We start from the raw sequence: 25,284 nt of genomic DNA on the forward strand, positions 1-25,284 counted from the left end.
AGGATGTTGTCCTACTGGATTACAGCACATAAGGAATTAAGAGACAGAGACCTTTAAAGAGGATAGCAATTACTGCTAACAAACTGCAGGCGCTAGACAAAAGGTCCTACGCAGTACCCCTAGAATCATGCATTGCCACAGAAAATTCACACTTCTTTCTGAACCAATCATTTATCAGAATCTGCTTATTAAAAAAAAAAAAAATGTTTTGGCACTCTGATGGGCCCGAAAATGTGCACATTTGACAGGTCTGAGTCTCACACTTTAATGGGTAAAATAAAAATATGTTCATCCTCAAATGAAAAACACAAGTCGACATGTCGAAAGATGTAAAGATACGGTCCTTTACCATTCAATGAACAAAACATCCGAAAAAGTATAAACCTGAAAGGAGAATTAGCTAATCTCTCACCCAAAGACCCCAACAGCCTGGGTTATAGCAGGTGAAAGAATTGAGTATTGTGGTCGTTGTCGCTATCAGTGCGTTAATAAAATGAGTGGCGCTTCCATAAAGTGAGGGGAGGCTGACTTGGAGTGAAAACTAGGGGAAGCGCAGAATTACTACAAAAGGCACAAAAATGGCATTTATCGTGTGATTGTGTGTATTGAGAGCGCTCCTGCAGGAAAAAATCGATTTTGCCTGGAGCACTGAAACTCCTCAAATCGTATCTCATGTGCTAAAAACAAAAAATACAGGAATAAATATGATGTTGCTAAACTTGCACTGATCTGTTTTCTACGTTGCTCTAATTTAACAATATTTTAAAACGACAGCAACATGAACTCTATTTAAGAATAAGAATGAGTAAGATGGCACACTAAATTAATCGCCCTCTGCTGACATCTGATCTGACATGAATGTCCAATATTCAAACATGTCTAGTTAATATTTCAAAACTCTGAGTTTACTGGAGTGGCTACTATGAAATAAGATAACCGTAAAATCTGTTATTATAACACTTAGAAATGCTAAAATGCTATGTTGCATCATGCATAAAAACAAATTATTATTAGTATTAATCCTTATTATTAATATCCCCCACCATGAAGATTCAATAAAAGTGTCAGTAAGCAGGTCTATCTTTGGAAATAAAACATTTATGCAACCCAGTTGTAATTCACTCAACACTCCCCAGAGTTTCAACAAAATATAAATTCTAAAGAAATGAAGATGCCACCACCAAACACCCACACATCCCACTCTCCAACCTGAACCTGATCTGAGCCATTCTCCAAAGGGATGAAATAGAGGATGTAAAACCATTATGCCACCTAGAGGCCCAGATCACCAATGAACCGAAATCTATTGTCCTGTAACAGGCCCCACAGAGGTCTCCCAAGAGGCTCCTCGCTACAATACAATGCCTTGGGAGCACCATAACTGGAGATTTTGTGGCAGGGTGTAAACCCCTCCAGACGGCCCAATACCGCAAAGATGCCACAGACAGTAGTTTGTTGGAAACATATTGGCCGCAGTTTATTGAGGGATTAATTACAGCATGTCAGCCCTTCTTTTATGAGGGTCATAAATCAATCATAGGTTTAGCTGTTAAGGGCAATAAATCATTATACCATTGATACATTTGTGTTATAATTGCTTTCCTTAACAACTTCCTCATTAGATGATAATTATCTTATGACATGCCGTTTGCTCTTTGTTTTCAATCATTCTCCCACGCTGTCCGTCCTTCTTTAGCTCGGAGGGTACTCGTATTTTGGTTTTAGGCTTAGCTCGCTACCTTGCTTTGGTCCTTGTGTCCCGCTCTCCAGTGGACCCGGGCTGCGAGTGCCGTGTTACCGAGTACCTCTGCCTTACCCTGCCGTGAGGCATCCCAAGGTAAGTAGCCTTGCCACCCCGCGGCGCCTTTGTCGTTCTTTTATCCTTTCTTTCCGCCTTCTTCACGCTGTTTTCGTCCGACCACCCAGCCTGCGACGCTCTGGGTGCCTGCTGATCTGTTGGTGTGGGTGGGTGGGTGTTTCCCTCCTCTTGGCTGCCCGGTCACCTGTGTTGACCAAGGTGCCGGGCAGCCCTCTTTTAAGTGTCCTTGGCGAACCCCCGTGGGCCCCCCCCCTCGCCATTTGTTTTTAAAAGATGTGCTCCCCCAATTGGTTGGTCGCTCCTTGTTGCCCCCCCACTCCTTTCCGTTTCCGCCCGACGTTGCCCCTACGATGGGGCCGGAAGGAGAAGGGGGGGGGGGGAAGGGGCGGCTTCGACCCCCTTTCCCCTTAGTTTTGCGCGCCATGTTTTGGCGCGATTATTATGCTCAGGGCCGCGGTTGGGTTTCCGCTCCGGCCCTCTGAGCTCCCGGTGGTCGCGGGCCTTCGCCCTGAAACGTCTTTCACGGGACACATTTTCAATGAGCAGCCTGCTCGTGCCAGAGGAAGTTTCAGGCTTTTCTGTTAAATCACGCGGTAATCACTAGTAACACGTCCAAGTGTCCACTTAACACTTTCACCAACGCCTGTGTGGATTGTGGTGTGCACCAACCCCCAATCACATTATCAAGACAATCACTACATGCACTTACAAAAATAATAAAAGCCACCACTCTTGGTGCATTTAGTTTAATAAGCTGTAATAAACCCGGATTTGGTTCCTCTATAAATAATAGTGTTGAATACTAAGAATGATGTGGCTTGCCCTGAAGGCCTGCCCAAGTTAGCAGTGTGGATCAAAGTCCATTGAGCTACGGCAGTCATGCACATTTACATTCAAAGAGAGTGGGCTCAGTTTCAAAACATGACAGAGAAACCAAAATGTACTTCTAAATTACTTTTCATATGTTTTTTACATAACACTTGTACCACAATTTAACCATTTAGTAGCACTCGAAATAGCAGGTGTCACCATTACCCAAATCAGCGTTAATATTTAATCGAGTGACGGGCAGCACTGTTCCCTCCATGATTCTACCCTGGGAGCTTGCAGACATTAGCAGAGAGGGCTTACTTCAATGAGTCATCGTGGCATTGAAGTAGAAACCCAGAATGTTTGACAGGCAGTATTCTTTCTGTAATGATTCTACCTTGGAAAGTGCAGACATTAGCAGCGAGCGCTCAACTCAATGTGCCATCCTGGTGGTAAAGTAGAAACCCAGCGGCACAGAAAAGTACTCCAGGATGTAGTACTTTGTGCAGTGTATAATCTCAAGAGTGTTGGATCAAACACCCCTGGGGACTCATCTACGAGGAGACACTGAGGGTGCTTAAAGGCCTCCAAGCAGCACCCTGACGCCATCAGCTACTCTGTGAACCCAAGGACAGAGACTGTGCCAGGAATTATGGTCTGGGAAGCAGGAAGCTGCAGGAACAAACGCAGAGATCATGCCACCTGGAGCTGAGGGCGCCCGCAGCACCAATAAATATGGCCAAAACAATGTCGTCTCGCAAAGCAGTCTCGCGCTAGTTTGTGCTTTTCAAAAGCTAGGTCTTTGGGATGTATTTCTTTCTTTCTTGTATTGGATTTCTTGGAATCCTGAACAGATAAACTATCGCCACTGTTCTAGCACGCGCACTGGCTTCCCTCCTCTGACGTTGCATCGATCAGTGGTGCACTATTCACGCTTAATTGCCTTTAATGACTTTGGCCTGGGGCAGAGCAGGTGGGAGACCGTGAGGGAGACGCAGGGACAGAGATACTGGTTCATGCATCTAACATCAGCCGAGGCCGGGCCGTCGTCTGCATCACCTTCTGAAGCGGCTATTAACTGAACGCTACACAGAACACTTCAATAGCACCAGGGCTGTGCTTATGAACACAAAACGTAACGATTTTAAGTTGGGTCAGACAAGAAAGACAAACAAACGTGTGCACTCCGAGTGCCCATCCATCATGCGGTGTTATCCGATAAAGCAAATGAGAATTTTGTGTGCCCTGCAGGAAGCGCATTCAAGAACTTGTCTTCAAGATGGATCTCCCGTAAATAATTAAATTAGCCCTTTCGTTCCTGGCCATCTGACCTAGAAGGGAAAAATCTGGTGGCGGACAGTAGGCCAATGTATAGGAAGGGCTGCTGACCCGGTTTGTATGTCTGAAGACCAGCAGAAACCAAAGGTTAAAAAGTGTGGAGAAGGGAAGAGGGCGAGGAGGTCAGAAAGGCTTTGCTTGAGGTGTCCTTGGTGATGGGCAGGATAATGTTACACCCTCACTGGAGCGGGGCATGTTTGCAATCCGAGATGCATATCAGGCACAGCTGCCATAAAGAGCAACTATTTTAATGCCATCTGAAATGGAAATATTTAACATTAGGCCATCGTCCGTGTTCACGGCTATTTATACGCAGTGGCAATGAGCCAGTGTAAAAGGCGGAACCGAAGCCGGGCTAAGGGCTCAAGATTTATCATACACACACCGGCCGGTTCGAGATGGAACCTGAAATTGTTTTCCAGGCCTTGAGGTGTGGAAAGAGACTCTTCGTATCAGGGCTAGTGTGAGTTTGAGAGGGAGAAAAGTTAGTAGCAAGCTACTTGCCAAACACACAGGTCTACGATTAGAGACTGGTCCAGTGACATTTCCTTCTAATTATAATTTCTGAAATGAAATCATATATAGAATATTAATGTACCTAGTATGTCCACTGTCGCTGAGCGAAGTGTACCTCGCACTGGTGAAACACTTCGTCTCGTGTATCTAGTGTGCTTACTCAGTAAAGGAGACGTTTCTGCTTGCAAAATAAGTATTGTGGGGTTACCATGAACTTAAAGCTCACGCATAGCTTACCATGGGTTACCAGTGGTTGGCTTTATTCTCACATATTTGTTTTCTTTTTATCCAGTGGGTTTTCTTGTTTAAGTTTGCCCTGCTTGCATGTGGCCTCCACTGGAGAATAGCCTCTTTACAACTCTTTCATTGCCTGGCTTTTATCCTTCCACTAGACACTTTTTAGGGAACTACTTTTTGCTTAAGCACTCGCCGAGTGCATGTGTTTTCCAGCTTCCTCCCTTTTGTGCTTTTCCCTTCACCAGATAACTGTCCCTCTGTCATCAGTGTTGCTGGCTCCCTCGTAATGCAAGTTCTCTTGTGTGCTTCTCACCCCACCAAACTCCCTCCCCCTCACGCCTTGTTGCTTTTTTTCTCCTGTGCTTCACCTCCAGCCCCTAGTGTTGCTCTCTCTCATGTGCTGCATTTCTATATCCCAGCACCACTCCCTGTTGCTTGCCCCCACTCATCAACTTTTATTTGAAAAAAATATATATTTATATTTTTTGGATGGGGCACTGTTGAGCTTTATGTCTATTTTTTTTTATTTACCGATCCATATCAGATCAGTAAATACAGAAAAAATGGCACTTCCATTAATTTGTAGTTGCACCAGGGGCGGTTCCTTCGCTATGGTGAAGGAGTGTTGCCCCCCTGGCTGAGCCAGCAGCAGAAAAATAAAATCACTATTGTTTTATTTTTCTGCTGTGGACTCAGACAGCATTGCAAAGGGGGGCGGGGCTGGGGCACAGGAGGGAGAAGGAAGAGAGAGTGCACCTACGTGCGCAGGTGTGTTTGGCCGGCCCTCTCATGCCAGCCAAACCCACATGCGCACTTAGGTTTCTCCAGCCCAACTGCGCAACTGTAGTCACCCCAGGGTTGTGTCTCAGAGGCAGTCTGAGCCGCTCAGACCAATCCTGGTGCTGCTCTCATGCTAGGTTTAGCATGAAAGCAGCACCTGGATTGCTGGATAGCCTGTGCTGGTGTCACACTGAATGCTCGGACACCACATCGAGGAAACAGGAGCAAGGCGGCAGGAGACGATGATAAAGTAAGTTTATTTATTTTATTTTTCTATTTCTCCCCCTCCGTCTCTGTCCCCCGCCCCTCCCCTTGAGAGTTGCGGCAGCTGCTGCTTAGGTACACATGTGTAACGATGCATCATCAATTGCGGCCACATCATCATGTTTTTTTTTAGTCTTTGTCCATGCTGCACAGCGTCTTGCAATGCTGTAAAGCATCCAGAAAAGCCATTGGCAAAGGTAGTACGTATCAAAGGTGAAATCTATTGGATTCGCCAATGCTGCCTCTCTATTTTCCTTGGTTTATTCGTCTGCCAACACTGTGACCACTAGAATTCCAGGAAAACATCTCCGATTAGAAAATTTAGAAATTTACATTTGAAAGCCTTCTCTGCCACTGAAAAAAGAGTTGGAGAATACATAGAAAACAAATGTAAAATTATACTGCGCATGTGGTAATACTGACAGGATGTGCTTTAAATGGAACTAAGTAGCAGTTTCCAAAAAACACTTTCCAAATAAGACCTGAGTCTACCGCCTTGCAAACAAACGTGACTGTAATGCTTACTGCGTGAACTCAATCAACCGTTGTCAGATCTGTATCTGCCGCTGACTGCCGACGGCACAGCGAGCTTAACATAGCCGCCGAATACGTCATTCATCCGTTTACATTTGTACAAAAACAACAAGCCGAAGAGGTACGGTACACTTTTCTCCGTTTTAACTTCTGAACAGCCAGCCCTTGCGGGAATCAACAAGCGCACGGAGCCCCGCGGCCACGGTGTGACCACTGGCGCTAATCGAAGCAAGCGACCCCGGTCCTCCAGTTACTTCAAGCCGCGTTCCTGCGCTCGGAGCTCGATGCTGGCAGCAGGAAACGGCGCGCGCTTTGTAGTTGGAATTCAAAGGCCCAGCCGGCAGTAAAACTTGATACTCTGCTTTGGATATGCTATGTGTGAGGTACCAGGATAAGGTGCCAGCACTTGACCTCGTGATGGGGGCACCGCAGACATGGAGGTGCTGCGGCACCGGCGGAGGGGGCATTAGTCACCCGGCCTCATGAGGCTTTTCGATTACAATAATTGCACCTCCTTGTTGACGCGAGAGGATGCTTAACGCACAGCAAAGGGAAAACTTGTTCTCGGTAAACATACTTCGCAAGCAGAGACAGAGTATCGGGAACATAACCCAATTATTAAAGTTTTCTAAGCCTCCGAAGCAGAGATATCAATGTCAGAATATTTTATTACTTTCAGCTATCAAGAAACAGAATGAGAACAATACAAATGCACTTTACAAAAAGGCTGAACAAACACTGCAAAAAGCAAATTGGAAAATAAGCCAGGAATTGGCTCATTCAATGATGAATGGGTAGGGTATTGCACAATCAGAGGGGAGGGCAGTGTGCACACATGCTGGAAACTTGTTAAGGTAGTACCGCAGCTCAGGGGACGGCATTTAGCTCACGCCGCGTTGGGGGCCCGGGGGGGGAGGTGGAGGCGTTGGTTTTCAGGGGGGCATTTTGAACACATGCTAGGGGGATGTGGCGGTGGCACTGAAGCTCAGGGGTGGGCATAGCAGCACACAGGCTTAAAGATGAACAGGTGGCACAGGATGCAAGCTGTGCTTGCAGCACACAGGCTCAGGGGTGGGCAGGCAACACACAGGCTCAGGGGTGGGCAGGCAACACACAGGTTCAGGGGTGGGCAGGCAGCACACGGGTTCAGGGGTGGGCAGGCAGCACACGGGTTCAGGGGTGGGCAGGCAGCACACGGGTTCAGGGGTGGGCAGGCAGCACACGGGTTCAGGGGTGGGCAGGCAGCACACGGGTTCAGGGGTGGGCAGGCAGCACACTGGTTCAGGGGTGGGCAGGTAGCACACGGGTTCAGGGGTGGGCAGGCAGCACACGGGTTCAGGGGTGGGTAGGCAGCACACGGGTTCAGGGGTGGGCAGGCAGCACACGGGTTCAGGGGTGGGCAGGCAGCACACAGGTTTCGAGTGGGCAGGTAGGCCAGAGGCTTGGAGGTGGCTCAGTAGTGGACAGGATCAGAAATGGACGGGCAGTGCACATCCTTAGGTGTGAGCAAGAACCACATAGGCTCAGGTGAAGCATGTAGCTTGGATGCTCGGACGAAGTAGATTGCTCACAGGGTTTGTAATAATTGGACATATAGAAGGCGTGAAGTAGTGCACGGCCTCAAAAGTGTACAAATGAGCCACAGGCTCAGAAATGGAACACAGCACACAATGCTCTGATATTGGCAGGCTATCGCACGGGCAAGAGGCAGGTAGGCCCAGGAGTAAACCACCCCTGATGAGAATGGTATAAAACAAGTTGTGAAGACTGTAGCATAAGCTCAGAAATGGGTAAACCGCAACACAGGGAGAATTACATACTACATACATTGGACTGCCAATCTGCAGTAAAAACAGCAAGGGTCTACACACTGAAAGTCAGGGAATCTGTTTGTGAAATCCAGGAGTAGAAGAAATTAATTTCATGAGATAAGGAGAGATGACAGGTGGGATAGTGCAGTAGAACACATTTCTGTTCCTTAGGTTTGAGCACAGGCCTTGAACAATTCAAATTCATTAGATCTGCTTTACCAGCTTCATGAATCAACTCTCTTTGTAACCTGGAGGGGCCATGGTGGTCAGTAGAAAGTTATCTCCAAGGAGAGTGGAGCACTGCAGATTCACGTGCTGCTCGCGACCTTAGGTGTGGCTGGTCCTGCCAGGTCTCAGAAAGAGCAGTGATTACAAGGTGACTTTGAAATGGATCCCTATTGTGCCCTATATTCATGTCCTTAAATTTACAGGTAAACACTTTCACAGATTTCTCAACAGTGACTGAACAATCCCTTGTGGTATTCCATGACATTGATGCAGTCCTTGTTCAATATTTTATGTCAGCTTTTATTCCCCAAGAACAATTGCTTTTCCAGATATTGTGTTTTTAAATTGTTTTCGTGCAACAAATGCCTCTCGAAAAATGCATTGGTGAAATGAGTTGTCCCCAGCTCACTAGATGAGGAGAGGTTATGGCTGGGTGTCTTTTAAGGGGTAAAGAATGAGAGCTCAGAAGCTGGTGGGGTTTGGGGGGTGAGGGGTTGAAGGCAGTCTGCATTTCTCACAGTGCTTTTCAGGAAGTCATAAATGTATTCAGACTACATACACATCCAGCCCTTGGCCTTTCTGCAGAGTGAACAGAACAATGATCACATATGTGTTGTTTGTAATTATGTTTCTATGACAAAGCGTGTGGAAGAGGTATACAGCTGTCCAAATACTGAGCGCACCAAAGTAAAAGAAAATACAGTACTTAAAAGTGAGTGGGTATTTTGTGTATTTTGGGGATGGTGAAGTGGAGCAGATGAAAGAAGTATGTAAAGATGGAAAGCGTGAGAAGACGCTTCTGAAGAAGCAACAGATTACTTGTGAGAGATGCATGTGGAGTATATTCAGAAAGATGTGTGGAGAAAAAGATGCAAGTGTCTACACAGTAAGAGATTACATAGTAAGGTTGTGTGATTGAGTTTTTACAGACCAGAGTAATGTTTAATTCACTCTCATACTTTCAGAATTGTAACATTGTCATTTCTAATTAGTCACAATAAAATCACAGCTGTTAATTATATGTTTACTACTGCTAACAAGCATTATCAATGGCTAAAGGTCTGGCTTGTTTTAGGCATGTATGCATTGTTGTGTCATAGGACTAGATGCAATAACAGAAGCCCTCATAGAGGAATCCAAATAGGAGTCAGATGGCACACAGTGTGAAGCATAGGATTTCAGTTCACTTGTTTTAAGCCTCATCCTTCATTACATACACCATGCCTTTTAGTAAGGTTTTTTGGTTATGTTTCGTTGGCCACACCCCTTTTAGAGACACCTCCAACCTGTTCCATCCCGCTTAAAGCACTGTTACTACTTGAACCTCTACCTGGAGCATACGCCTAAACTTTATCACAGTGAATCATATAGCCTAGGGCCCAACCACTTTTTTAGGCACACTATAGGGCATGGGTACTCACAAACATTTTCCCAAGGGCCACAATGTTTGGTCTGTGATGTGACCGGTAGCCACATTGATGCAAGCAGGGTGGCAGTAGGAGGGCTGGGGATGGGTAGTGGTAAAGTGGATGTAGGGGAAGAGAAGCGTATACATCTAGTGTCTGAATTGCACAATGTGACACCAGAAACTTGACCAAATTGTGTGATCCTAGGCAAATGTTTTATTTCACTTTGCCTCCTTTTTTTCCTTTTCTTCATCATCACATATAAAAACTTTGAAATAGTTGTTCAGGATGTATGCTATATAAAACCTTCTGTGTCTGATTTAAGAAACTTTAATGTTGTTCATGTATAATCGAAAACCAGCCCTCCCAAAGAGTTCACATACCAACTGACTTGCCTCTCAGTTTGCACTTCATCTTGTTGTAATGGTGTGGGAGGTGGAGGGGGATGAACGTTTCTAAATTCGTGTTTGAAAACTATCACTTAAAAAATACTTCTCATTGCAGTGATATAATCTTGTGTACTAAGGTGAAAGGGTTCTGCATGTTAATGAAATGCACTTTTTGAATTTCAAACAGATCATACTTTTATATTTTTGCTGCAAGATGTCTTTAATAATGAAGGTGTTTCTAAAGTTAAGAGTTCCAGGACACCCTAGTTACTTCCTTTCTTTAACTTCAGTTAGCCTCCAAGTAAATACTTGCCTGTTTATTTAACTATTTTCAGTGGTAGTGCCGAGTCGAATGAACAGCAGCACAGTGCTGCAGTTGAGCTGAAGGGTTGCATGTAAATGTCAGGAGGGCCGCATGCATCCCCCAGGCAGTACTCTGAGTATCACTGCTATTGGGTTTTCTGCAAAGCGTGTGAGGGGACAGAGAGTAAAGATCAGCCCTGGGGCTCCTCCATATCCCCCAACCAAAATAAGTATCTGAGTGTCACAGGGACACCCAAATTAAGAAAATAAAATACAAAAATGAATAATAAATGAGGAGGAGGAGTCAGTCTTTTATCATTCACTGCTCTTTAAAACAGACCCCATAATGCCCTGTGAGGGCTTTTAAAACTTATTTTGGAGCGTGGTTAAGTCCCTAGAAGGGGCAGGTACACCACAAAGATTTTGTTTTAATGTCATAGGTGGCTGAGGAGACTGCAACAGCCCCTAGGAACATTTTAAAAAACAGTAATTCTCCTGGGTCATTAAATCCATTACACCAGGACAGCTTACGATATTTTGTTAAAGCATTCCTAGCTGGAGCTCTATGTCTTCAGAACCCCGCTGTGGTGGGTTCTATGACTGCACTTGGCTTGAAAAATATTAAAAAGAGACCCACAGACATTTTGAATTTTTCTTGGAACTTTATTACATTTTTTATGACAATCAATTTTATTAAACTATGCACTGTTGTTACTGAAATATTAATTTCATTGAAATTATTGATCAATTTTTAACAGACAATACATGTGCTTTATATATGTTGATATTGTAATTCCTTCATAAATCCGATGTGCCTACTTTTTATATTTCAGTGTTCTGATCCTTTGTCGAGAAAGTCAATGCTCACCTCCACCCACTGCCCGGGTGCAGAGGGGGGCACCAGTGGGGAGGCAGGGGGTTGGATGGAGAGCCTGGCCTGCTTCTAACCCATGCCGCCCTTGGTCAAATACCCTGTGTGGCACGGGGTTGCCTGACTCCGAAGGGCTGGCCAACCCTCATGCCATGCATGACTGAAGGCGAGGCATTGGCTTTACATACTGTAATAAAATATTACTTTTCTTGAAAAAAAAACCCTTAGAAATTGTCTGAAAATATAAAACTTAAAGTGAAATTAGAGTTAGCGGCATTTCAAGCAAGCCCCTATACCATGTTGCTCCCTGCTGATGACAGGCTAAACCCAGAAACATGTGAAGGGATATACAGCACTTGCTGCACCTACGGAGGTGAAATACTTTATTACTTTTTGAATGGACTACGAATTCAACTGCATTTACCATGATGCATTGGGGTCATACTTTGTTGCTGGAGTGTCGGCAGTGTGCTCCCTATCTTAGAAACTGTCTTCTTGACAGCTCCTTTGAGCCACAGGTGAAGAGCCTTGGGAGGCACCTGTGCGCCATGAGTGGTACTTAAACCTGAGAAGACATTTGGCGTCATTTCAAGCAAACCCCTATACCATGCTGCTCCCTGCTGATGACAGGCTAAACCCAGAAACACGAGTACAGGGATATACAGCACTTGCTGCACCTACGGAGGTGAAAGACTATTACGTTTGAATGGACTACGAATTTGACTGCATTTACCATGATGCTTTGGGGTCATACTTTGTTGTTGCAGTGTATGCAGTGTGTTCCCTTTCTTTGAAACCTAAGTTAGAGTTAGGTATGGTAATACTTGCATTACAAAACCTTACAAATTCACTGAAAAAACAAAGGTTAAAGGAACATTACAGTTGGGAAAGAATCTCAGTTAAAACATGGTGGTTTAAACTAACAAAACCATTGAAATTCACAGGTTATAGTTATCTCAAGTAACTATAACTCATGCCTCAAAGTAACTATAACTTGCGACTTCACCATGCATTTCTTACGACCTCACACCTTATTTTGCTCTTTACTCAACATCACTGCAACATATGAAATTACATCCATGATGCACAGTGTGAATGGTGGGGGACCGAGTTATAGTTAATTTAGGGTGAGAGTTATAGCTACTTTAGGGCACGAGTTATAGTTACTTGAGATAACTATAAATGTGAATTTTAGTGGATTTGTTTATTAAACACATTATGATTTAAGTAACATTTTACCCTAAATATAAGGTCACCGTAACCTTTGTTTTTTCAGTGAATATATATGTATAAATAGATTGCTATAGACATCAGCTGCAGTAAACAAGATCATCAGTAGCTCACCACATAGTCCTAGCCCTTATCAGTTCCACTCAGCTGCCATGCCCTCAGCTACCCTGATCTGTATGTGCCTTGAAAATTGTGACATGCCCGGAACATGCTTCAACACCACAACTGTAAAGTCACACTTTATGATGCAGTACCACTGGTATATTATATGATAACTACTACCAGAAGATGTGCCTGATGAGATTTGTACCTGCCATGAACAATGTGTAATAACTTCATGTGATGCCACCAGAGGTATATGCATGCCAGTGGTAAGGTGTCTACACTTGCATGTACTCTGCCAGTAGATATCTAAGACTATAAGTGTAAGTTTTAACACTGCCACTTGCTAGACAAACTCCGTCCTAGGTCTGTCATGTGTAGTGTTTGATCACTGATCCATGCTATGTCAACTTAGGAAATGTCTGCAAAGAGAGTGTTTAAACTGATCACTAGGCACTAGGCACTGTGCTAGGGCTTTAAGCGGGCTGGGTCCCTTCGGGTCTTAGATCCATGAGTAATTAAAAACAGATAATGATACAGATCCCTATAGGGCCCTATATCCATGCACTTATCTTTACTGGAAAATGAAACTGATCGATTTCTGAACAATGATTGTAAAAACATTAAAGTAAATCCATTTCAGCCATTTAGTTCCTATATATATATTTATTTTTTTTAACTTAAACTTGCACCAAAATACGGGTTTGGTGGCACAATATAGCGATCAATGAAATGTAGTTAAGCCACGGCCTCAATGATATAGGCCACGCCCCTTTTAGATACCCTCTACTTTTCTCATCCCACTAAAAGCTCTACACTGTGCCTATCTGTTATACAAGGGAACCCCGGCTGGCATCACATTTGCAGGTCTGGCTAATGGTGCACCACAGAGGTGTGCAAAGCTGAAATTTCTTCCCCCAGATTTTGAGTATTTCTCACAAAACCTACAAAATACGCCAAGGTCACAAAGTTTCACACCAGTTGAGCTTCACACACGTGTAACGTATATATAGTGTTTACAATGTACGAGCGTGACACGGTTTAGAATAGTCGTGACAAAAATCTTGGTAAGATGTGCACTCGCTTGCAAAATGCTGCCCAAGGAGGTCAATTAACAGTTGTAAAAGAAAACTGTATAAGCACATAGGCCTAGGAAAAGTGGGAAATTCAGTGAAAAACAGGAATGCCAATAAGCCTTGCGTGCTATCCCTGCTAAAATGCACCATGTCAAGCTGCACTGTTAAATACTGCAAAAGGAGAGAGATGCATTTAGCTAAAAGAACCTGAAATGTGGGCATATAAGCACACAGGGGAATTTCTGCTGAGTTTAACCCCTTTGCTGCCAGGCCTTTCCCCCTCCTATGCAGAGCCTTTTTTTGGCTATTTGGGGCAGTTCGTGCATAGGCCCTCATTACTTTTTGTCCACATAGGCTACCCACACCAAATTTGTGTCCTTTTTTTTCCCCAACATCCTAGGGATTCTAGAGGTACCCAGAGTTTGATACCCTGAAACCGGTCCCAGGATGCTTGGTTCCGGGCCAAGGAGGACCTGGCCTGGCAGTTCGGGCTGGACTGTTCTCATGAGGAACAGGGTCAAGACTGATTTGCATATGGGTGGGTCCAAACTGGGGTGGCATGGTGAGCAAAAGAACAATGGATAAAACCCAGATCTGTGCCTGGGGGTGAGTGTTTGTGTCAGCACTCCGTCCATCATCCTTTTGTGTTGCTAATGTCGCCCTAAGTGGGAAGGGTATGCCCAAACGTGGGTCCCTTGCTCACTGTGTGTAGGAAAGTAGCCTCTTTCTAGCCTTGTTACCCCCCACTTTTGGCCTGTTTGTGAGTATATGTCAGGGTGTTTTCACTGTCTCACTGCAGTGAAAACCCTATGTTGTAAGTGTGTTTGTTATGTTTCACTGGGATCCTGCTAGCCAGGACCCCAGTGCTCATACGTTTGTGGCCTATATGTGTTCTCTGTGTGATGCCTAACTGTCTCACTGAGGCTCTGCTAACCAGAACCTCAGTGGTTATGCTCTCTATACTTTCCAAATTTGTCACTAACAGGCTAGTGACTCAATGTACCAATTCACATTGGCATACTGGTACACCCATATAATCCACTAGTAAATGGTACTGAGGTACCCAGGGTATTAGGGTTCCAGGAGATCCCTATGGGCTGCAGCATTTCTTTTGCCACCCATAGGGAGCTCTGACAATTCTTACACAGGCCTGCCACTGCAGCCTGAGTGAAATAACGTCCACGTTATTTCACAGCCATTTACCACCAGTAAGTAACTTATAAGTCACCTATATGTCTAACCTTCACCTGGTGAAGGTTGGGTGCAAAGTTACTTAGTGAGTGGGCACCCTGGCACTAGCCAAGGTGCCCCCACATCGTTCAGGGTGAATTCCCCGGACTTTGTGAGTGCGGGGACACCATTACACGCGTGCACTATACATAGGTCACTACCTATGTATAGCGTCAAAATGGTAACTCTAAACATGGCAATGTAACATGTCTAAGATCATGGAATTGTCACCCCAATACCATTGTGGTATTGGGGTGACAATTCCATGATCCCCCGGGTCTCTAGCACAGAACCCGGGTACTGCCAAACTGCCTTTCCGCGGTCTCCACTGCAGCTGCTGCTGCCAACCCCTCAGACAGGTTTCTGCCCTCCTGGGGTCCAGGCAGCCCTGGCCCAGGAAGGCAGAACAAAGGATTTCACCTGAGAGAGGGTGTTACACCCTCTCCCTTTGGAAATAGGTGGGAAGGGCTGGGTGTAGCCTCCCCTAGCCTCTGGAAATGCTTTGATGGGCACAGATGGTGCCCATCTCTGCATAAGCCAGTCTACCCAGTTCAGGGATCCCCCAGCCCTGCTCTGGCGTGAAACTGGACAAAGGAAAGGGAAGTGACCACTCCCCTGACCAGTACCTCCCAGGGGAGGTGCCCAGAGCTCCTCCAGTGTGTCCCAGACCTCTGCCATCTTGGAAACAGAGGTGTTGGGGGCACACTGGACTGCTCTGAGTGGCCAGTGCCAGCAGGTGACATCAGAGGCTCCTTCTGATAGGCTCTTACCTCTCTTGGTAGCCAAACCTCCTTTTATTGGCTATTTAGGGTCTCTGCTTTGGGGAATTCTTCAGATAACTAATGCAAAAGCTCAGAGTTCCTCTGCATCTCCCTCTTCACCTTCTACCAAAGGATCGACCGCTGACTGCTCAGGTCGCCTGCGAAACCGCAACAAAGTAGCAAGACGACTACTAGTGTCATTGTAGCGCCTCATCCTGCCGGCTTTCTCAACTGTTTCCAGGTGGTGCATGCTCTGGGGGTTGCCTGCCTTCACCCTGCACCAGAAGCTCCGAAGAAATCTCCCGTGGGGCGACGGAATCTTCCCCCTGCTAACGCAGGCACCAAAAGACTGCAACACTGGTCCTCTGGGTCCCCTCTCATCCTGACGAGCGTGGTCCCTGGAACTCAGCAACTCTGTCCAAGTGACTCCCACAGTCAAGTGACTCTTCAGTCCAAGTTTGGTGGAGGTAAGTCCTTGCTTCCCCACGCTAGACTGCATTTCTGGGTACCCTGTGGTTTGCAGCTGCTCCGGCTCCTGTGCACTCTTCCAGGATTTCCTTCATGCACATCCAAGCCTGGATCCCCGGCACTCCTTCCTGCAGTGCACAACCTTCTGAGTTGTCCTCCGGCGTCGTGGGACTCCCTTTTGTGACTTTGTGTGGACTCCGGTTCACTTTCCTTCCAAGTGCCTGTTCAGGTACGTTTGTGGGTGCTCCCTGCTTCTGTTAGGGCTCCCTGAGTTGCTGGGCACCCTCTCTGTCTCCTCCTCCAAGTGGCGACATCCTGGTCCCTCCTGGGCCACTGCAACACCCAAAAACCTCTACTGTGACCCTTGCAGCTAGCAAGGCTTGTTTGCAGTCTTTCTGCGTGGGAACACCTCTGCAAGCTTCATCGCGACGTGGGACATCCATTCTCCAAAGGGGAAGTTCTTAGTCCTCTTCTTTCTTGCAGAACTCCAAGCTTCTTCCAACCGGTGGTAGCTTCCTTGCACCCTCAGCTGGCATTTCCTGGGCTCCTGCCCACTCTCGACACTGTTGCGACTATTGGACTTGGTCCCCTTGTCTTACAGGTACTCAGGTCCGGAAATCCACTGTTGTTGCATTGCTGGTGTTTGTTCTTCCTGCAGAAACCCCCTATCACGACTTCTGTGCTCTCTGGGGGTAGTAGGTGCACTTTACACCTACCTTTCAGGGTCTTGGGGTGGGCTATCTTTCTAACCCTCACTGTTTTCTTACAGTCCCAGCGACCCTCTACAAGCTCACATAGGTTTGGGGTCCATTCGTGGTTCACATTCCACTTTTGGAGTATATGGTTTGTGTTGCCCCTATACCTATGTGCTCCTATTGCAATCTATTGTAATTCTACACTGTTTGCATTACTTTTCTTGCTATTACTTACCTAATTTTGGTTTGTGTACATATATCTTGTATTCTCCTCATACTGAGGGTACTCACTGAGATACTTTTGGCATATTGTCATAAAAATAAAGTACCTTTATTTTTAGTAACTCTGTGTATTGTGTTTTCTTATGATATTGTGCATATGACACCAGTGGTATAGTAGGAGCTTTACATGTCTCCTATTTCAGCCTAAGCTGCTTTGCCATAGCTACCTTCTATCAGCCTAAGCTGCTAGAAACACCTCTTCTATACTAATAAGGGATAACTGGACCCGGCACAAGGTGCAAGTACTTCTGGTACCCACTACAAGCCAAGCCAGCCTCCTACACTGTGCCACTGGAATCAAGCTAGCCTGGCTGAAGAAGGGTGATACCCTGAAACCAATCCCAGGATGCTTGTTTCCGGTCCAGGGAGGACCTGGCCTGGCAGTTCAGGCTGGACTCTACCCATGAGGAACAGGGTCAAGACTGATTTGCATATGGCCGGGTCCAAACTGGGGTGGCATGGTGAGCAAAAGAACGATGGATTAAACCCAGATCTGTGACTGGGGGTGAGTGTTTACATTGTCAGCACTCCGTCCATCATCCTTTTGTGTTGCTAATGTTCCCCTGAAGGATACCAATAAATTAGCCAAAATACAGTGAAAATGTTTTCTTTTTTTTTAAATGGCAATAAAGGACTGCAGAAAAAGGCTTGTGGTTTTTTCCCTGAAAATGGCATCAACAAAGGGTTTGCGGTGCTAAAGTCACCATCTTCTCAGCTTTCAGGAACAGGCAGACTTGAATCAGAAAACCACATTTTACAACACAATTTTGGCATTTTACTGGGCCATACCCCATTTTTACTATTTTTGTGCTTTTAACCTCCTTCCAGTTAGTGACAGAAATGGGTATGAACCCAATGCTGGATCCTGGAAACCGAAACATTTCTGAAAAGTAGACAAAATTCTGAACTCAGCAAGAGGTCATTTGTGTTGATCCTACAAGGTTTTCCTACAGAAAATAAAAGCTAAAATAAACAAATATTTAAATTGAGGTAAAAGAAACCGCCATTTCCCTTCACATTTTACTCTGTACCTTTTTCCTGTGATGTCAGATTTTTTTAAAGCAATATACCGTTACGTCTGCTGGACTCTTCTGGTTACAGGGATACATAAGGCTTGTGGGTTCATCAACAGCCCTTGGTACCCAGAGCCAATAAATGAGCTGCACTTTGCAATGGGTCTTCATTCTATACCGGGTATACAGCAATTAATTTGCTGAAATATAATGAGTGAAAAATAGGTATCAAGGAAACCTTTGTATTTCCAAAATGGGCACAAGATAATGTGTTGAGAAGCAGTGATTATTTGCATATCTCTGAATTCTGGGGCCCCCATACTAGCATGTGAATTACAGTGCATTTCTCAAATAGACGTCTTTTTTACACACTAACATTTGGAAGGCAAAAATGTAGAGAAAAAAAGGGGCAATATCACTTGTTCTCCTATTCAGTGTTCCTCCAAGTCTCCCAATAAAAATTGTACCTCACTTGCATGGGTAGGCCTAATGCCTGTGACAGAAAAAACGCTACATGGACACATCACATTTTTACATTGAAATCTGACGTGTTTTTTTGCAAAGTGCCTAGCTGTGGATTTTGGCCTCTAGCTCAGCCAGCACCTAGGGAAACCTACCAAGCCTGTGCATTTTTGAAAATTAGACACCTAGGGAATCCAAGATGGGGTGACTTGTGGGGCTCTCATCAGGTTCTGTTACCCAGAATCCATTCCAAACTTCAAAACTTGGCCCAAAAAAACTTTTTCCTCACATTTCGGTGACAGAAAGACAGAAAGGGAAACCTACTAAACCCAAACATTTCTGAAAACTAGACACCTGAGGGATTCCAGGGAGGTGTGACTTGTGGGGATCCCCCAGTGTTTTCTTACCCAGAATCCTCAGCATACCTCAAATTTAGCTAAAAAACAAAACAAAACATTTTCCTCACATTTCTGTGTGGGATCACCGCACTGGGACAAATTTCCTCCCACCCAAAGTTTCCCGCAGTCTCCCGGTAAAAATGATACCTCATTTGTGTAGGTGGGCCAAGTGCCTGTGACAGGGAAGTGCCAAAAACATGTCGAAATTGAGGGAGAACCAAAGTGGGTCCAAAGGGGCAGTTTGAAAAAAAAAACATTTTTAGGCTGACAAATGGGGCAGAATGTTTATTGGTATAGATGAGACAATGCTGGGTGGTAGGAATTTTGTAGATTCCAGCAGATTCCGGAAGGATCCATCACAAAAATGTTGGAAAAATGTGCTGATTTCCAGCAAAGTTGGAGGTTTGCAGGGCATTGTGAGTAAGAAAATGGTGCGGAGTGCATGTGAAGCACACCACCCTGGAATCATCCAGGTGTTTTGTTTTCAGATGTGTCAAGGTCTTGTGGATTTTTCTACATGGCATTGTCCCAAAGTCCAAAAATTGCAGCCCTCACCATTCTAAGTGGGACGATTCTGAGAGTTAGACAAGCTCTCATGGCCCAAATGTGAAACCAAAATAATCAAATGTCCTCTTGGTTGCCGTGGGATAAGATGTTTTAGTGTGTAGGGGGAGAGCTGAAAGACTGTTACCCCCTTTAGTTGGAGTGGGGGCATAACCATGCCCATAACTGGTTGGTAACCATCACCACGCTATATTTTTTTTATTATTCCCTGGCATCCAGTAGGTTTTCTGCCCACCTGGAGAGTGAATCAGAGGTAATTGCTCCATCTGCCCACCGGGCGACAGGACAACTTTGACCTCATTTATTTGGGGCGAGGGTATGGCCATACCTCCACTTTCTTTTTTTTTTTTTCTTTTTTTTAAATCATCTCTGGTGGGTTTTCTGCCCCCCTTGGAGGCAGATGGAGGCAGATGGGCCTTCCAAAAATAGGCCAAATGTGTCCCCAAGAGGGGGAGATATAGCTAACAGTAATGTGCCCCCAGGGGGAGTGACCAATCCCTGGTGCCTAAGTGGTTTCTGCCCCCCTCCGCCGGGGGCAGATCGGCCTAAAATAAATTTGCTCACCCCAGGAAGCGACCCTTGCCTAAGGGGTTCCTCCTCTTGGGGGCAGATTGGCCTAACAAAACTAGGCTGATCTGCCTCCAGGGGGGCAGAAATGGCCTAAAATAAAATTGCCCCCCAGCAGAGGGACCCTCGCCTAAGGGGTCGCTCCCATCTGTAAAAAAAAAAAAATCCTTGTGCAGAAATGGCCAAAAAACAATTGCCCCCAGGGGAGCAACTGTTGCCTAAGGGGACACTCCCCACAAAAAAAAAAAAGGAAAAAAAAAAGATCCCTAGTGTCTACTGGGTTCTATCCCCCAAGGGGGGCAGATCAGCTGAATTTCAATACACCAATCTGACCCCAGGGGGAGCAGAAAAGGCCTAATAATTAAATGCCCCCCCAGGTGAGCGACCCTTGCCCAAGGGGTCGCTTTCCTTCATATGTAAATAAAAATAAAAAAACTTAATGGTGTTTAGTGGGCATTCCTGCTGCCCGATCGCGATGCGATCCAGCAGCAGGAATATTCAAAGAGACATCGAAGGAAAGGAAATCCCTTTCCTTTCCCCCGATGCCTCTTTGTGTGCAATCCCCCACCCTTCCCCAGCCGGAGGAGAATCGTACCTGTTTCTCCAAAGACGCGCTGGAAGCCATTTGTTTCCAGTGTGACCAGCCCCCTCTATCGCGTGCTGACATGATTAGAGGAGGATGGGGGGGTCGGGGTGGAAGGGGAAGGGCTTCCTCTTCCACCCCTGCCCTGGGGGGTGGGGAGGAAGCCCAAGGAGGAAGCGCTAGCGCTCCCTCCGAGCTCCGGTGCTGGGACGTAATGGTTACGTCCTCGGCACAGGAGCACTGCGCCATGGGACATAACAGTTACATCCGCGGCACAGAACCGGTTAAGTGTCACATGATCAGTTGATCAGGCAGTAAATGCGCTGTGGATTTGATAAACATTTTTGCATGCTGCATTTTAGTATAGCTCATCATTGCAATGTGGTCAGCGATTGGTGAGTTATAATGTTGATTAACTATTTGTTTATACAAAAATCCTTGATGAAGACAGAAAAACCATCTCTGTAAACGATCTGTACTAAATCTCGGAAATTCAAGAATACTAGGACAAAACCCCCAGCAGCCCATCTGCATTCTTGGCACTGCGTAGGATTGGAGACGGGTGCATCACAGATACCCCGGACTGTAGTGTTGGGCCACAGTATCCTTCAATGGCAGAGCTACAGCAGGCATGCTGGAGAGGTCAACATCCTCATAGCTACAGGGCTGCAAGATGTGCCCTGGACATACCAGGGTTTACAAGAAACTGGTGCCTTTCTCCCTGCAGTGGAGACCAGTGGCCAGTAAGACGTGGCTCAGGAAAGCGCTTTGTTTCCATTATTATAAGCAAAGTCATCCTACAAACATTACCCCTTTTCAACATTATCATCATTTTGCCTGGTACACACAAGAACAGCGGTGTAACCCATGGAGACAGTGCTGGCAACCCTGTGTATGCGCAGCACATGGTAAATCAGTTTGAAGTTGTAAAGAAAAACATCTGCCACTTTCAAGGTGAATATATGGTGCAGATGCACCAATGTGTTCATGCTTAAAACAGCAGTTAAAGAGCTTGAGGTGACCAGTTCAAGTTTGGCTGGTTACTACAGGGTCCTATTGTTGGGCACATGCCCTGCATGCCTGGCTGTGGACGGACTATAGGTATCGCTTGCATCCAATGCATCCAGTCTTGCAGGAGTGCTGTGTATCTCTTGTGATCACCTCCGTAGGATCCATAGCGATTCACTCCTATTAGACTTTGGCAGGATCCTCCACATTGAACTCATCCACCTGCACATTCTATCACAACCACTGCATATTTCAATGTATCAGCCCGTCCGCCTCCCAGAGGAACCACTATCCACTCGCGTCTTGACTACCTTAACTCACCTGATCATCTAATTCTTACCTTCATACATCAAACGGAGTGTAGTGAGATGGGCAGCAAGAATAAAGATCTAGGACACCATCTCCCCATCCTGGAACCACTGTAGTGGATGCCGCTCACCACCTGAGGCACCTGCTAGACACTCTGACTCCCACAGAAACATCCCAAGGGAGAGCGCAAAATACCTCAGAAGCAAAACACAGCTCTGCCCCCTGAAGTCCTCTTGCAGTCATCCAACCAAAATTTACTCTAAATCCACAGCATTTGCTGCAGCTTCGCCCAGCCTGTAGAATGAGCCCACATGAAAAACAAACACCCACAGTCTCTAACAACTCAACTCTGACCTTTTTTTAAATGTCCGCACCCACCCAATCAAGGAGACAAATATGTTGGTATATCTGTCTGTATTGATTGACTCATTCACTCGCCCTACATCCGTATCGGACAATATACTTAATTTACCTGTGTTTAGTGCACACTGTGACTTGAACATGTTGAGGTGCTCCCTATGGTTCACAAACAAGGGAACTGAGGTGCAGGGTGATTGAATGATCCGCCCAGGATCACCAAACGTGGTCAAATAATTAAACCAGGTTTCAAAAGAAAAACACACAGGACCACTCACCCTCCCGAACGGACGGTGTCTTCCACGTGTGAAGATCCGGCTTGCTACACGTCTCCATGCAAAGGCTTTATGGACTGCTACTGGGGCTAACCACAAGCGCTAGGCTTAACGCCCCTCCCCCAATCCGAGTCCACTCACGCGGCCACAGAAATACCAACATGTGCTGTTTATTCCTTGTACCAGAGATGAATCTCAGCGTTTCACCAACATACCAGCGAACGGAATGTGCCTATATTTATCTTCTAAACCAACCCTCGCTGTATCAGGGTTTCCAATTACTTGCAAACGAGGAGAAAAAAGAAACATTAAGTGGTATCTGTGTCTCGATCGGCGTTCATCGGGCCGGTATTGATCGCCTGCGGCCGGCAGGGGAATATGTGGATTTTAATATTCCAGTTACATGTGTAAACTGGGGAAACTAAAGGAGGGTGATGTAAGATTCACTGATGTGAACTCTGTTGTTTAAAGCTACACCCAGGCGAGCTTTGTGTTATCACACACACCCCGTCTCCCTCCCCAGTAGGCCGTCGAGCCCAAAAAGGGAGTCAAGAGCATCTGCAACAAACTAATTCAACCAATTCATTTAACAAGTAGTAGACGAAGGACGGGATTTACGAGCCAATATAGGGCAGTAGGGATCTCCCCTTCTCAAAGGAAAAGAAGTAATTAGCAGTTCCTGGCCCAATTAATTCGCAGTTAGAGGGATTATGGACACACAAAGACGAACGAAAAAAAGAAGTGAAAAAGGCAGAAAACACAGAGGAATGTGCAAGAAGACTTTCAGCACCCTCCTCCCCAAAATCATATGTATTTATTTTATTTAAAATATATATATTTTTCGTTGTTTTATTATGCAACAACAACAGTAACAATCGCAGTTTCAGGGGCGGCAGCACGGAGAAAGAGCGACAGCACCCCAATGGCGAGACCCCCCAGTCCACAGCAGAGCACACAATCATACTACAGGTCACATTGCGTCACATAGGCACGAGTACCAGCTAATGTCACTATGCACAAATACCGATGTCGTCGTGTCCGTGAGGTGTTGTAGACCCGCGTGGGCATGGCATAGCTGAGCGCCAGGCATGGCAGAACATGGGGGTCTAAGTGATTCGAGTGGGGGGTCTAATTCAGGTATTGTTCATTTCAGTTGTGGGGGGGAGCACTGGAGAAAAACAATCAAGGAGGGGTCCCCATATGTTCGGTGACATGGTCTGCAACTTAGTCTGAATCATCATGTCTGCTGAGGTCAGTGTCAAAACACTAGTGTAGGAAGGGTTGTGGTTGCGGAGTATCATCTCTATTGTTATGGGGGCCTTTCATGGTGGATCCGTGTCATTTTTAGCCTCTATCTTCACTACAAACATGTCCCAGCTTTCACTTCCTGTGCGTAGCTGACCTTTATCACGTAGGGAGCGCAATACGCTCGCCTCTGCTCTTGCCCACTGTAGTACTGTTGTGAGGCATTTAGTGGTTTCCGGTGGCAGGGGCGCCTTCCACAGCATGGCTGTTTGCCGTTTGAACAAGATAAATGCTAGGTCCACAAATCTGTGGAGGTATTTGTCCCCTTTGGCTCTAGGGTGTACTCCCAAGAAGCATGATTCAGGGGTGGGGTCAATAGATTATGTATTTATTTTATAGTTTGATTTTGAATGAATAACGACATTCTGGGATAAATGAAGGGGTAAGACGGCCAGCATGAAAGTCAGGGTTAGGATCGGAGTCAGAATTAAGGGTGAGGGCTGATGCTGAGTTAGCCCTAGGGTTAGTATTTTTTGGTGGGGGGGGGTAGTATAAATAGTATAGAGCAGGTAGGATTAGATTTAACAGGATGAGTACGCTAAATTTCAAGGTTCTATGTAATTGTATTTTTTTTTTTACTTGATTAATAATTATTAGTTAATTTTATAAGCTTTCTGTAGGTATTCTCAAGACATGGAGAACCACGTCTGTAATGAAAGAAACAAAACTACAACCCATAGAATTCGCAATGTTGTTAACTTAAAGCAAAGACTGGCTGAAGTTGGGACACATGAGATGGGCACAAAATGATCTCATTGCTAATTAGCATTTATAAGAGATCGGTGTGTAAGACAAAATTGAATGGAGAGAAATGATGACGCGAAATATACATCTTTATATGCCTACTGCCAAAGGAATAGGGTTACCAACGATTAACAAAGTATAGGGGCATTTAATCCCCACGGTAATGGTAAGCACTACGGATCGAGATCAGCCCAATGAGTCACGGTGCCCAACCACTGTTGCTGCCCTATTCTCTTCAGAGTTCAACACATGTAAGAGAAAAAACAGAAGGAGGGTGAGACACGTTTCTATCCGCCTAATCAACAAATATATCTTCACGCCATAAGGCTGTGATATGAGCTTGAAATCTGTCTTATCTGCTGATGCACGTACCTATCTTCAGCCAGTGGGCGTGAGGTGCTGAGTGAATCATTACAGTTATGTAGCACAAAGTAGTGTACGAGCAGTTCCAAGTCATGTGAGAAGGTTGGAACAAATCTTTTTTCCTTATGAAAAATGAAGCAGTGTAGTCTGCAGAAAAGGTACTCCAGGGCGTAGAATGTTAATATT

General features: G+C 45.6%; 1 protein-coding gene across 2 annotated transcripts in view; it reads right to left on the reverse strand.

The window, feature by feature from the left end:
• The window catches only part of PARD3B (par-3 family cell polarity regulator beta), a 2,030,765-nt gene that overhangs the window by 1,307,747 nt on the left and 697,734 nt on the right, over window positions 1-25,284 (reverse strand). The gene's annotated exons all lie outside the window — the stretch shown is intronic.

Source organism: Pleurodeles waltl, chromosome 3_1 (assembly GCF_031143425.1).
Source record: "Pleurodeles waltl isolate 20211129_DDA chromosome 3_1, aPleWal1.hap1.20221129, whole genome shotgun sequence".
Lineage (NCBI taxonomy): Eukaryota > Metazoa > Chordata > Amphibia > Caudata > Salamandridae > Pleurodeles > Pleurodeles waltl.